This window comes from Ovis canadensis, chromosome 26, assembly GCF_042477335.2.
Source record: "Ovis canadensis isolate MfBH-ARS-UI-01 breed Bighorn chromosome 26, ARS-UI_OviCan_v2, whole genome shotgun sequence".
Lineage (NCBI taxonomy): Eukaryota > Metazoa > Chordata > Mammalia > Artiodactyla > Bovidae > Ovis > Ovis canadensis.
The window spans coordinates 52515600-52530417 of NC_091270.1; the positions used below are offsets into that span (position 1 = coordinate 52515600).

General features: G+C 42.4%; 1 protein-coding gene and 1 non-coding gene across 2 annotated transcripts in view; one reads left to right on the forward strand and one right to left on the reverse strand.

The window, feature by feature from the left end:
- Nucleotides 1-14818, reverse strand: part of KAT6A (lysine acetyltransferase 6A) — a 103973-nt gene that overhangs the window by 73961 nt on the left and 15194 nt on the right. The gene's annotated exons all lie outside the window — the stretch shown is intronic.
- Nucleotides 14176-14279, forward strand: LOC138431178 (U6 spliceosomal RNA). The gene has a single exon (XR_011253582.1). It is a non-coding gene; the product is annotated as a U6 spliceosomal RNA (small nuclear RNA).

Genomic DNA, 14818 nt, shown 5'->3' on the forward strand with positions numbered 1-14818 from the left:
TACCTATAAGTCAAAGGTTAGCAAACTGTTTCTGTAGGAAGGCAGAAAGTATTTTTAGGTTTTGTAGGCCACGTAAAGCCTGTGTCATCTACAGCGTAGTCTTTTTTTTAATAACCCTTTAAAAATATAAAACTGGCTAAAAGTCCATATAAACACAGGTCCTGGACAGGACTGGCTCACAGGCTGGGTCTAGTTTGCTGACGCCTGTTCTAAATCAACTGTTTCGAGGCTATTTCGAATTGAAAAAGGGAAGAGTGATGGACAAGGGGGAGGACATGTGGACGTCCTTATGGGCCTTTCTGTTTAGAAGCAGGACATCCAGCTCACTGTCCACCTAGACGTATCACTAAGCACAGCCTTGTTTTTTTCCCTTCCTCAATCACCTTCCAACATCACCTTTTAAAATTTTTATTTATTTTTATTATTTTTTTTTGGCTGCACCCTGCAGCATGTAGGATCTTAGTTTCCCAACCAGAGGTCAAATCCACACCCACTGCATTGGAAAGGCAGAGTCTTAAAGCACTGGGCCAGGAGAGAAGTCTCAACATCACTTTTTTTTAATGGTGTCTTTCTAACTATACATATGTAGCCATTTGATTTAAAAAGAAACAAAATCATCTCGAAGAGTACTTGGTGTTGCTGAACTTCCTTCCGCCTGTGCTTCCGTATTTATCACCCAATAACCTATTTCTTACCAAGAAGTGGTAAATACATGCAGTGATAAGCATGATAAAAATACTACTGGTAAAGAAAAAGTCTAGGGGTTATCAATTCACCTAGACGGATTCACTGCATAAATACTTCTGAATACCAACTATGTGCCAGGCACTAAGTAAAAACCAGGAATCAAAAAGAAAGCTCTCTTGGAGGTTACATTCTAGGAGGAGGAGACAAACTAGAATACAGAGCATGTCAACTGGCAGTCCGTCCTAGGGACAGAAACCACACAGAAATGGCACCAGGGAGTCCCGGGTGTGATGGAGAGGCTGCAATTTCTACAATTTCTACAGGGCAATCAGGGAAGAAGGGGAGGGAGCCAAGCCACGCAAACACTGACTTTGGAGACCACCCCCTCCCACAGCCACTCCCAAAGATCTCTGCAGACGTCACTTTCCCCACAAGGCCTCTCTCAGCACAGTCTGGTTTTTCCCATTGCATGTGTCTTATGACACATAGTATCCTTTACTTTTTATATCTGCTATTATTTTTACTGTCTACACACACACACACACACACACACACTCCTCCTGAAGTGAGCTACATAAGGTGTTAAGTTTTAGGTTTTGCTCACAGGTAAACCCCAGAAGTTGAGGACATTCTCTGGTACATAGCAGGTATCCAACAGATACTGCCTGGGGGGTGAGGGGTGGTGGTGGTGGTAATATTCCAAGTAGAGGGCCCGGCACGTGCAAGGGTGCTTATGTGGGGATGTGCCGGGATGAAAGGAAAGTCCGGCGGCCGGTGGGCAGCAGAGGAGGAGAACTGCAGGACGTCCACCAGGAAATGCGTGTCACGTGGAAGGAAAGGGCTTGGGAAGCTTTCACACTCTTTAGAGCAGAAGTCAGAAAAAGCCCAGAGGCCGCACCAAGCTTAGCACCTGCTGCTGTGAATAAAGTTTTACTGAGACTCAGCCGTGTCCATCTGCTCCCACACTGCATGTCTGCTTTTACACCACAATCACCAACAGAGAAATCTGACACACTTTCCACACTCACTGAGCAAGGCAGCAAACCACTATAGATGGTTTTTAGCAAAGCAGTCACAAAATCTGATTAAAAAAAAAAAGTCCTCTGACTGTGTAGATGCAGGTGGACAAGGACAAGAGCAAGGAGATAATCAGGAAGCAAAAGCAATGGTCAAGTCATAAGTCTGACGGTGGGGGGGGGGGGGGGGGGGGAGACACGTGATGGCCCCTGCTGTGTCTTCCAGAGCGCGGCTTGGCAAGCTGTCTCTGGAAAGGGCCAGGCGGTGAATACTTCAGCCTCTGCGGGCCGCATTAGTTGCAACCACATTCGCTGAAAACTACGCAGTTAGTCATTCACTCATGCCCGACTCTTTGCAACCCCATGGACTGCAGCCCACCAGGCTCCTCTGTCCATGAGATTTTCCAGTCAAGGATACTGGAGTGGGTTGCTATTTCCTTCTCCAGGGGATCGTCCCAACACAGGGATTGAACCTGGGTCTCCTGCACTGCAGGCAGCTTCTTTACCGACTGAGCTACAAGGGAAGCCTCGGAAACTACTCAATTCTTCTGTTAAGTGGGAGAGAAGAGAGAAGCCATGATCAAGTGTGGCTGTGCTTCAATAAAACTTTATAAAGACACTGCAATTTGAATTACATATAATTTTCACCAAGTATGAAATATTATCCTTTAAATTTTTTCAACCATTTAATAACATGTTTAAAAACATTCTTACCTCATAGGTTGTACAAAAGAAGTGGGGGGCCAGTGTGGTTGGGGCCGTAAATCACCAACCTGCGCACTGAGGGCAGAGCCAGAAGCGTTTGCCACTGGACTGCAGGTGACGTGTGAGACAAAGCTGTCAGACTTACCAGCAGGCTCTGCTACAGTCAGCACTCCTGCCGAACTGCCCCCCACACAGCACAGTGCAAAAGCACCTCTGCAAGAGCGCTGCGACTCTTGTAATGAGCTACTACGCCATTCACAGTCACTGTACCACGCTAGAGCCAGCCAAGGCCGAAGCCCACAGAAAAGTCGACTGAAGGCAAATATACCAGGAAAAACAGCCACAGTTGCAGCTTGAGGCTTAGGAAACTATGTTCTTTCTTAAAATACATACAGAGAGAAGTCTCAAGCTACCAGGCTTTTTTTCATATATATATATATATATATATATATATATAATTAAATCAACAAATATACCTTCAACCCTGAAATGCTGATGCTGATCATGAAACAGCATGATCAGTTTCTGTTTTATTTTGAGTGGGGCAGAGATCACAGCTGTAAGACAAGGACAGACACGACAAATGAACATCAAAATAAGGAAAAGATATATACGTAGATACACACACACACAGAAAGTCAGAGATGTGTTACTCAATTAGAACGAACAAATCCATATGCAAGGGAGACAGAAGCTGAAGCAGAATAACATACTTTGGTACATGCAATGATTAATCCTAGCTACAAATTCAGGATTAGGATAGGTCAGATTATAGGCTCAAGCCTCTTTAATTAGCTGAGGAAACACTGTTGGTAATTCCTCCACTACTCCTTGTTCTTAAGCCTCAAGAGACAATTTCAAATGGTTGAACCACTGCATGAAAGAAGACACTAGGGCAATGAGAAGAACAGAGCACGCTAGAAAACGCCAAGTCAGTCAGAGATGCTCCACCAACGTCATCCACAGAGACACACAAAGCCTCCCGTACCCGACACATCAAACCCTCAAACGATCTGTCCAGTGAGGTCAGGGCCACGTCTGTGCCCCTTCTGTACTCGAGTCCTGACTCAAGCGAGCGGTCCTGTGCTAGGGTGAGCAGTACTGCAGTTCACAGCCAGACCCCTTCAGCCCGAGCGAGGGGGGGTGGGGGTGGACGGAGCTGGGAAGCGAGGAGGGCAGATGAATCAGGAGGCAACTGCACTAACAACCTTCCGGATACCGCAATCGCACTGAACAGCTATCCCAGGCGGTCGACAGCGTTGAGACACACAGGCGGCACTTGACAACTCAACACAAAGCCCTTCTTGCCGTAAATGAGGACACGAATTACTGCCTCACATGAAACAAGTAATTTGCCTGTGAGCGATAGAAAGATGGACACTTTCTCTTCAAGGTGCTTACAAATGAGGACATCTAAGGGAGCCTGCAATGCCAGCTCACAACTTCCTGTAAGCTTTCTGGGGACATTTCAATTCCTAGAATATGCATTAGTCTATCTTCTGAACAGAAAAACAGGTGATTAAAAAGGCTGAGCTAAACACTTATGTTTAAGAATATTTTTCTTCATTTAGAAGTTTTTCTTTTTTTAAAAAAAAAGGCACTTTGATTTAATCAAAATTTTGTTTTAAACATTTTTTGTCCCTTCCAATGCCATGAAAAACTGAACTGAACATCAATTTATTCCTGCTCCAATAATCCAAACAGCCAACAAGTCTGATGTTCATTTAAGAACTAAGAGATAGCAGAGATGTCTGCTCATGGACATAAACAGATGCCCTAGCCACAGGTTTTTCTGATTGACAATGACTAGCTCCTTTTCCCCCCTTTAAATATTAATAACTCCCACAGACATTTTTACTGCAAAAGCAGGCAAGAGCAAAGACTCTACCTGCCACTAACCACCAAAAGGCCAGGATCTGCAAGCATATTAGAGCCCCAGAAAAAGTATAATCGCTGTGGTTCCTAAACAGATCTTAAGGGCAGTAAGAGGAGGGAAGGTGCCTTCCCTTATACAAACAGGCTTATTTAAGCAGAGTGAAAAGGCATTCCACATGCCTTTAACGTGCTTATGTGAACTATGAATATGCACTGTTCCTAAACTCACTGCAACAGGGATCCCTCTGTTCTCGGAACACAAACTCAGTAACCAGTACACCAAGGAAGCAATTTGGAAAACACAACCCTCTTCTGCTTGCTGTTTTAAAATCAGTATGAAAACTGAGCAATAAAAATTAACACCAAGGCTCATCAAAGATTAATTAAACCTTTTCCCCATAACAAATATACACACATCTTATACTTCAACAATCCTTTCCAAAACCGCAGATTTACATATGCATATCCATGAACTGAAAACACCAGCATGAGGATACGAGACACTTTTAACATCCCTATAAACGTACAACAACTTCAGAGACCAACAGTCACAAACACAGAAGCCACGGTGTAAAGCAAGAGTCAAAGACAACGGCACTATGAAAGAGGCCAGAGTCCATTAGTCTTCAAAAAGGAGGGACGGACGCTGGTGAAATTTGAGATGTACAAGCAGATAGCTCTATCACAAAGGTGAGAGGTAGGGGAACAGAAGAAATTTTCCTCCAAGGTTAACATTTAAAGGTCAAAATTCTGTTCTTAATCGGGGGAAGAAACCATTTAGAAGCCTTCACATTTTTAAAGATAATAAATGCAATAATTTAATGAGCACAGTTGTTTAAAATACATTTTGTATGCCACTAAACTATCCAAATAACTTTGGATCTCTGAGGGGTTCAAAAAATACTAGTGCTTTCGTACACATTTATATGTCCAATCCCCCCGCTCCAGTTCTTTCCAAATTCTTATTACCTAAATTTTTAATGTAAACATTTTGTTAAGTGTTCTTATATTTTATCATATATTAATCTTGTGCAAACAAGAAAGAAAAATGTAAGCAAAAGTAAGTGTCTTACACCTTTCCTAACTTCAGAGTTCACCTCTTGTGGAACACTCTCCTGTTGCGAGTTGTCGGCGCTCATTTTCTGCTGGTGGTTCCTGCTCATTTACAGTGTCACTCTTTGAACCATCCAGGTGTCAGTGCTGCAGTAATTCTTAAAGACTATTTCACTGTGGTCTCCAAAATCTTCCAAGCTAGTACCCCGTTCCTCCCAGTTTGGATGTAGACGCTTTCTTCATCTCGCCAGAAGGTGCCACAGAAGGTTTCCTGATAAACCAGGACTCACATTCCCTCCTCATATGACCTTAAGATGGTTTGTGGATCCCCACATTTTCATCAGTCTCTATTCAATAGTTTAAAACACTGCTGTATGTGAAAGATACCATCAGCACTGGACTCTTGAGAGTACAGACTACTGATTCATCTGCACTATTTACGACATCTGTCGGGGGGGGGGGGGGGGGGGGGCCGGTAATGAGGAAAAAAAAAAAGATAGCTTGTTGTAAAAGTGAGGAAGCTGTTAGTCTTATCACAGACTCATCTGAGAGCAGGTCAGCTACTTATCTACTGCCTGGCACATAGTAAGCACTCCACAAATTCAAAGATTTATTGCATGAACCCCCAACACTCTTGAGATATCTTGATAGTACTGAGATAGAAGTTCATGCATTTCATTCACTGTTCAATGGATTATTTCAAACTACCAGCCAGGCGCCCTGACAGACAAGGAAAAATAAAGAAAGAAAGAGCAATTTGCTTTTAATTCCAGTAGGAGATGAAGCTAAACAGACTATCATAACCTAGGGAGAAAAACCAGCATGCCTAACATACCATGAGAATATATTTGCTATGGTCATACAGGAAGAAAGTCATCTCACCAAACCAGTAATGGTAGCGGGTCGTTTAAGGAGGTTTATTAGCTATTTTTGGTTTTGTCTGGAGGAATGTCTAAAAGAACGACATTCCAAACAGAAATAAATACATATAAAAACTGAAAGGCAAGAGAACGTGGTGCTTATAAGAACTGTCATATGTTGAAAGACTGTGGGTCAAGAAGAGCGTGTCAACAGATGAAGCTGCAAAAAAGCTAAGGAGCTTGAATTTTACCCACATAGTAACAGAAATCCAACAGGCTTGAAGGTTCTAAACAACAGAAGACGAGACATTTTAGAGAGGATAATCAGACAATACAGACGTGAGCTTCAGAAGGCGAGACTGAAGTCTGCCAGGTAATACAAGGTCCATGAGGGCAGGGGTTTGTACCCATTTGGTTCACTGCTCGATTCGCAGCATTTATCATGCCAGGTATCATTACTACTTATTGGATGAATGAAGGAAAGCCAGCTGAAAGACAACTACAATAACCCAAGACAGAAAAGAACTGAGTTAAGCCATTAAATAGTAATTTATATATACATACACACACACACACACACACATATATTGTGTCATTTTTTGGCTTGTCAGTATTCCCTTCTACTGATGCAATTCAAAAAGACTAATACTATTGTAAATTTTTAGGTCTGCAAAAAAAACCAAGCTAAAAGAACTACAAATATGTCATTAAAAATTTGTTCCTAGTGGCAACATTAAATAAATCAAGATTATTTAATTTTATAGTCAGGACTATAGTTACTCTTCATCTCTGCTGAAGACAAAATTATTTGAGTCAACATTTACCAAGGGTTCAAAATAAGCAAAGAAAGCTATTAAGTGTTTAAAATGAAACAAGATGAATTTAGCTTAGAGATAAATTCCTAACCAAGAGCCAGAAACATCTGGTTAATGGATGAATGTTACTCTCCTTCTTTACCTATTTACAAAGACAACATAGAGATACTTAGGGGAAGTCATGCAATCTCTTCTCATCTGTAAAAATAGGAATTCAAATTGAAAGAATTTCTAAGACTTCAGTTCCAGAGTTAAATAATTCTTACCCACTTACTTCTCTATTAAGAGGCCTTACATTTGTCTGCACGTTATTTTGAGCTGCTCCTCCATCACTTTTTTTTTTTACCTCCAAGAAAATTTTAACATTCTTACGTGACAGAGACTTTTTTTTCTTAATTTTTCAAGCAGATCAGAAGGGAGGGAAAGTAACATCTACTAAGGGCCTACTGTTTACCAGTTCTATCAAATAGCATTTCTTATCATCCCCAAAACTGTGTTCAAGGTCATGATCCTACTAAGAAATTGAGGAGAAAAGAGTTTATAAATTACTTGCTCAAGATCACAACTAGTTAAGTGGAGAGACCAGAAAGCAAACTCCAGAGCCTAAATTCTATTCATCACCTTAAATGATAATAACTGATCTGAGTACCCAACAACGTCATTCTCTTTTGATCCAGAAATTACATGTTCTTCAATACTGGCCAGAAAAAGTAAATTATGGAAATGTCTTATTACATAGCTGTACTGAAACTCCCTAACCCCTCTTACCTGTCATAGCTTCTTTCTCCACGTAAGAAAAGGATGAAACAGGCATTTGAGCTGCTCTTCAATTAAGAGTATTAACTGTAATTCTTTACCCATCTTTTCCCGATGATACACAGGACAAATGACAATTACATGCATGATCCATTCTCCGGGGTATCACTAGGTAAATGATTATGTTCCAAGAGAGCGCATTTTTAAAATAAATCATTCTTACTTTAAGTTATTTTCCACACAACTTACAACTGAGTGTAATATACAAGGTGTAATAACCAGGGTGGGCACACTGTGGCCTCCAGATCACATCCAGCCTGCCAGCGGTTCTGTAGGCAAAGCCTTCCAAGAAGATATGTGTGGCTGCTTTGCTCAGAGTTGGGTAGTTGGGTCAGAGACCACACAGTGGTCAGATAGACCAAAATATTTACTATCTGGCCCTTCACAAAAAAAGAGTTTGCCAACATCTGTTTTAGACTAACAATTCAACCAGTTTCACTTTACATCTATTGAGAACTTACATGACAACGTATCAGAGAACCCAGTTTCAGGATCTCCATAAACCTGTTTAAAAAGTAGCTTTTGACTTAGATTCTTTTCAGAGTTCCCTGGACACGTCCATCACAACTTCACTACTGGACTGTTTTTATTTCCGTGGCTTTCCCTTGACTGACAGCAGTGTCTCCCTAGCATTCTCATTATGATCCCAGTCCTAGCACAGTGCCTGGGACACAGACATTCAGGGGCAATCTGCTGAGCATCTGAAATTAAGCATATGACTTAGGAAAATCAGTCAAGAGTAAAGGAGAAATTCAGTCCTACAGAAACTTGCTGCTCAAAGGGTGTTCTGTGCAGCAGCAGAATTGTTGAGCTTGTTAGAAATGCAAAATCTCAGGCAAAGACCTGAAACTGCATTTTAACAAGATCTCCAGATGAAAATTTGAGAAGCAGTGCTATATAACACGGTGCTTAATTACATTAAAGTTCTTGGTTTGATTTTCAATATGGGCCAGGTTGCTTTGCATGATGAAAAACAACAGCTCTAAGGCTTCATCCTTACTCTACTCCTGAACTTCAAGATACAAAATACAGACTTATTTTGACAACTTTAACAAAGGGGGTACTCTGGGGAGGTGGGGGTGGTGAGGGTTGTTGGTTTTTTTGGTTATCATTTTTACTAGAGAAGAGAGAAATACTGTTACTTAAAAAAAGGCCAAAGGAGGGATTGTCATATAGTGTCCCTATTTCTACAAGAATATGACCAGAGAATATCCACCCTAACTTAAAAGGATTATAGATGTGTGAAATGTTTTTTAATCTATCTAGACGTCTGCTTCTATGTCCTGTTAAAAGTGGGTATGTGTTCATGAAAACTTCAGCCTTTAAAATATGATGGCAGTATTTTGTGGGTTAATAAATCAATTTGTTTGGTTTTGTTCTGGTATTTTCTGGAGAAAGGAGAGGCAAATCAGCACTGTTTCCTGCTGCTAATTTTTTTTCAAGTGAAGGCAAAAAAAAAAAGAAAGGAACCACTTGAGCCACGACTTGCTCAAGCTTGAAACGATCTTTAACAGGCAGTTGCTGGATGCATAAGGTGGTTACTTCTCTTCTACAGGAAAGGAACTGAAGCTCATGGAGGGTGAAGTAATTTAAAAATCAAACAATAAGTAATCGATGAGGTCAAGATATGTGCTCTTAAATATAAGCCCTAAGCTAATCAGAGTTATTAATATAATTTAGGAAGCACTTTAAACCACTGCATCAGTTTACCATAGTTTCAGTTTATCTCAACTCTGAGTTCACAGTGTTTTTTTCTTTTGACCACTCCACTAGCCTCTCCACTCTGGCACATACATACTAAAGCTATATAACCTTGGGCAAATCACTCAACCTCTATGAGCCTTTGTTTCCTCTATAAAAGAGACAACCTTCCTTAAAAGGTTGGTATGACCTAAATGTATTACCTAGCATACAATATTTATTCAAAATTATGTGTTTTCAAATATAAGCACTTAAAAAGATTGACGAACAAGGTCATACTAAGTCATCTATTCCTTGCCAGAAGTAGTAAAGCGAAAGGCTAAAATGTTTACGGTAGGCACAGGGGGCTCATTCTCCTCGACAGAAATCTATCAGTATAAGTCATTGCTTACAAGAGAGATTCAGCAAAAAGACCTATATGTTTTTTAAGGCAACAGTTAAGAGAAGATTTACAACGATCTCTAAAAACTGCGTGTTTTCAAGTAATCAGGCAGAAAGGTTCAGAGGTGGATCAGAGGCGATCAGAGGCTGTCTGGTCACTAGGCTAGAAGAGCAAACTCCAACGAGAGCGAAAGAACAGTCAAAAATGGAAACGACTACGCATTTATCAGACTGCCAGGACCAAAAGGTTTGGAAAAACTACTCCAAAGGGTGTAGGGAAACAAGGAGTTTCATACACACAGTGGGTGGGTGGATCTCCACGGGGAGAAACTTAGAAATATCAAAATTACGAAGAAAAGACACACTCTGCTCAATCATTCCACTTCTAGGAATTTGTTAGTAAAACAACATACAAAGGAGGTTATTTGAGTACTATTTGCAGTCACAAAAAAAAAACTGGAAACAAATGTCTATCAGCATGGGACTAGTTATATGAATTACAGCACACCCACACAAGGGAATACCACCAAACTTTACGTATTGATATGGAATACACTTCAGCTATGTCATTAAGCAGGGAGGGAAAAAAAAGGAGGGTGCAGAACAGAATGTTAAGATACACTATCAACTGTGGAGGGGGGAAACAAAGGGGAAAATGCATATAGAGAGTGACTGCTCACATACACACAGATCTCTTCGGAAGGCAAGACGGAAACAAAGCTTACTGACAGCTACCCAGGGAGAGAACTGGTCGGCTAGGGCACTGGAGTTAGGAGGCCGTCTCATGGAATATTCCTCTTTTGTACTTTTAAAAATTTTACGTACCAGTGAATGTGTTACCTATGGGGGAAAGACAATTTCTTAAACTTTTAAAAACACTACATGGGTAACAGAACAAATATTACCCTGAAGGAAGTAGCAGAAGGCACTTTTCAGCTGAGGTGTCAAGCATCTGCAGAGAACATCAGAAACTGTCTCTCCCTTCAATCTATATATTCTAAGAGGATAAATGGTTTCAGCTTCTAAGTTCACTAGGAGACTTAATACTTAAAAGAAGAAGAAGGAAAAAAACCAACCACCTTATTTCAACCATCTTATTTCATCCCCCTTTCCAGTTTAAACCTGACAGTTTCCACTCAACAAGCATTTTCTGAGCATCTAACAGTATGTCAAGACCTGGTTATAAGGATTAATAACACGTCTAACTTGATGCGAGGTTTCACAGATGTATGTAACTAAAAATGCTAAAGAAGCACCCATTTGTGTTTTTTTTTTTTAAACACTATCATTTTCATGAACAAGAGGCAGCCTAATGTGGCTGAAAGAGTACTGGGCTTGAGAGAGACCTGGTTCAGGAAGAAATAGACCAATCACAAGCATTGAAATTGAAACCATGATTTAAAACCTCCCAACAAACAAAAGTCCAGGGCCTGACAGCTTCACAGGCGAATTTTATCAAACATTTAGAGAAGAGTTAACACCTATCCTTCTTAAACTGTTCCAAAAAATTGCAGAGGAAGGAAAACTTCCAAACTCATTCTATGAGGCCACCATCGCCCTGATACCCAAACCAAAGATACCACCAAAAGAGAGAGAGAGAGAGAAATCTGGTTCTAGTTCTATTTATTCCCTTAACTAACCACATAATTCTGAATAAGCAAAACCTGGTCACCCTAGACCTGGACTGCTTACCTTGCTACAAATACTGTGTCAAAAGAAAATATGTATGAAAGCAAAGCCCGTTTCAATCTGTGGAACACCAGAGCATGTTATTACCACCCATATAAAGTTTTGGGGGAAAACTTTCTCTTTTCCTTTCTCTAGCTTTCTAGGCTAACGTTAGGTGTTGTCTGCATTGCTGAAGTTATCAGAAACAAAACTGTGTGTTTTTCTTTCTCCAAAATTAGTAGTTGATGGAGCCAAACTACTTGTAAAGCATTCTGAGAGTAAAAGATGAGTTTTTTACTAAAAAGCACACATATAAAGTCTCAGACAGACAGAAGCAGGCATTCAACAGCTACAAAAAGGGAACTTACATAGCACCAAGGACTGATGCCCTTAAAACGGGGGGTTAATGAGAGCAACAAGAAGCCTGGGAGGCAGCAACAAGGGTGAAAAGGGCCGGTACAGAGTGGGGCTACAGGAGCGCCCACAGCTGCGACGGTCATGCTGGCTACCTTTCAGCCTTCCTCCGGACATGCTTGTCAGTGCCCTTAATTTGAAGCTGCTTGCTTAAAGCCTTGGCCTATTCTTATGCAATAAAAGGAATGTGTTTACCTGTGCTAGCACTGATGTGTCCCTCACTCTGTAGAAGACTGCTTCAGATAAATTCTTTATTCTACCATATAAAAGGCAAAAAGGAAGGAAGAAAGAAAAAAGATAAATGTATTCTGCTGGCTTGGAGGTCACCCTCTAAACATCAGCTCAAAGAAAGCATGATATCAAATATAAAAGCACCTTATAAAGTGCTAACTAAAGTTTGCTGGGGAGAGCGTAGCACTTCAAAAGTTAGACACGTGACTTGCTTTTTTTAAAATTCGTATTCAATTAAATGTTTACTGTGGGCCTACAATGTTTTGCTTCCAGGCCTCTGTACATGCTGTTCCTTCTGCAGGAACCACTCTCTTTCCCACCCCACCCACTTGCTTCCCCACTTTCTAACTGCTCACATGTGACTTCCTCTGAGAAGGCTTCCCTCACCCTCCCCACCCCCTCCGCCTTTCCACGGCACACTGCTTCAGTCCTGCTTCAGTCCGCCAGAGCCCGACCACTGGAGTGTTAATGCCAGGGCTCTATCTCCCTCACTCAGGACCTGACCAGCGTGCTGGCACCTGGAAGATGCTCCAGAAACACGTGCAAAGCACCAGACACTGTGTGAGATGGATGGGGCACAGAGACGGACAACCAGACCCTCAGTCCACTATTCATAGGATGCAAGCGGGCTAGGAGGAGTGTGTCCAGCCCATCAGGGGCCTGGAGGAGGGAGTGGAGAAGGGAGAAGCCGTTCCTGGAGAACGGACTGGCTAAGTCAGCCTGGAAGCAAGACGGGTGACAGGGAGCAGAGAACGCGTCTAGGCCGTGCCGAGGCTAAGTCTTCAAAGTTAAGGAAGAGCTGAGTGGTGAAGAGGAGAAAAAGGAACCGAGACAAGAGAAAAACAGAGAAGGAGGAAACACGGTGGACCCGCAGAACGCCAGGTGGCCGGGAACGCACAGCGGTCCTCAAGCCCTAGCATGCACGCCTCAGAATCAACTGGGGGCTTATTAACCTACACACGGTTGTGCCCCACCCACCCCCGTGCGCAATTCAGCAGGCGTGAGAATGGCCCAAGAATCTGCGCCTCAAACAGGTTTTCCAGGGACATCACTGCTCCTTCTGGCCCTGGGACCACACTCCGAGCAGCGCCACATCGAGGGGCACGAAGGGCACTGGAGCGACACGGGAGGTAAAAAGGGGGTCAAGGTCACACATACTCTGCAGGCCACGGAATCTGGCACTGAGGACCTTCAGCAGAGTTTTAGAAAGAGGCTGACAGGTAACATTTATACAGCACGAGGCATGTGCAGCTCAGGGCTGCAGCTACTAGTCACAGGGGGCTATTTCAATTAAATTACAAGTATAGCAAATGTAAACTTCAGTTCTACAGTCAACCAGCCACATCTCATAGGCTCAAGAGCCATGTGGCGAGTGACAACTGCTTTGAGGACAGCCGTCATCGTACAAAGCTCTATTAGACAACACTGACGTACACTCTATTAACTCATCATATCTTCAGAGCTTCACTACAAGACAGGCACTGTATTATCCCCATTCTATAGAAAGAAATGTGGCAAAGAAAGATTAAGCAAGTTATGCGAGGTGATAAAGCAAGCAGTACCAACAGGAGATGCAAACCCAGACCCTCTCTGGTTCTTGAGCCTCTGTTCTCAACTGACTAGGTCAGGAGCGTGATGGTGAGGACGCACACCGAGAGGAGTGGCTGGAATGAAGAAGCAGCTCCCTGAAAGAGACGTTCCAGAAGTAAAGGCGCAAAGGCTAGGGATGGACTAGAGCTGAATCCCAAAGAGAGGCATGCGAGTGCAGAAGGCGGCACCAGAGTTCCAGCCCGCTAGGAATCAGAGTCAAGGGCAATGCCTCTCACAAAGCATGAGATCAAAAGAGCAAGCTGAGGAGGGCGATCAACTGAGCTAAGACTCTACACAAGACAGTGATCCCTAAGTCCAGAGACCAAAAGAGCGGTCTGGGTTAAGATATGAATTTATAGACTGGTCTCTTCAGCAGCACATACACTACACCTGGAATGATACAGAGAAGGTTAGCAAGACCCTCACTCAAGGATGGCACCCAAATTCATGAAGCATTCCATATTTTGGGGCCTCCCTGGTAGTTCAGATGGTAAACAAGCTGCCTGCAAGGCAGGAGACCTGGGTTCGATCCCTGGGTTGGGAAGACCCCCTGGAGAAGGCAATGGCTACCCACTCCAGTATTCTTGCCTGGAGAATCCCATGGACAGAGGAACCTGGTGGGCCACAGTCAGTGCCAAAGAATGTTCAAACTACTGTACAACTGCGCTCATTTCACATGTAAGCAAGGTAATGCTCAAAATCCTTCAAGCTAGGCTTCAACAGAATGTGAACCGAGAACTTCCAGATATACAAGTTTGATTTAGAAAAGACAGAGGAACCAGAGCTCAAACTGCCAACATCTCTTGCATCATAGAAAAAGAAAGATAATTCCAGAAAAGTATCTACTTCTGTTTCAATGACTACACTAAAGCCTCTGACTGTGTGGATCATAACACATGGTGAAAAATTCTTAAAGAGATGGAAATACCACACTACCTTACTTGTCTCCTGAGAAACCTGTATGCAGGTCAAGAAGCAACAGTCACAACCAGACATGGAACGATGG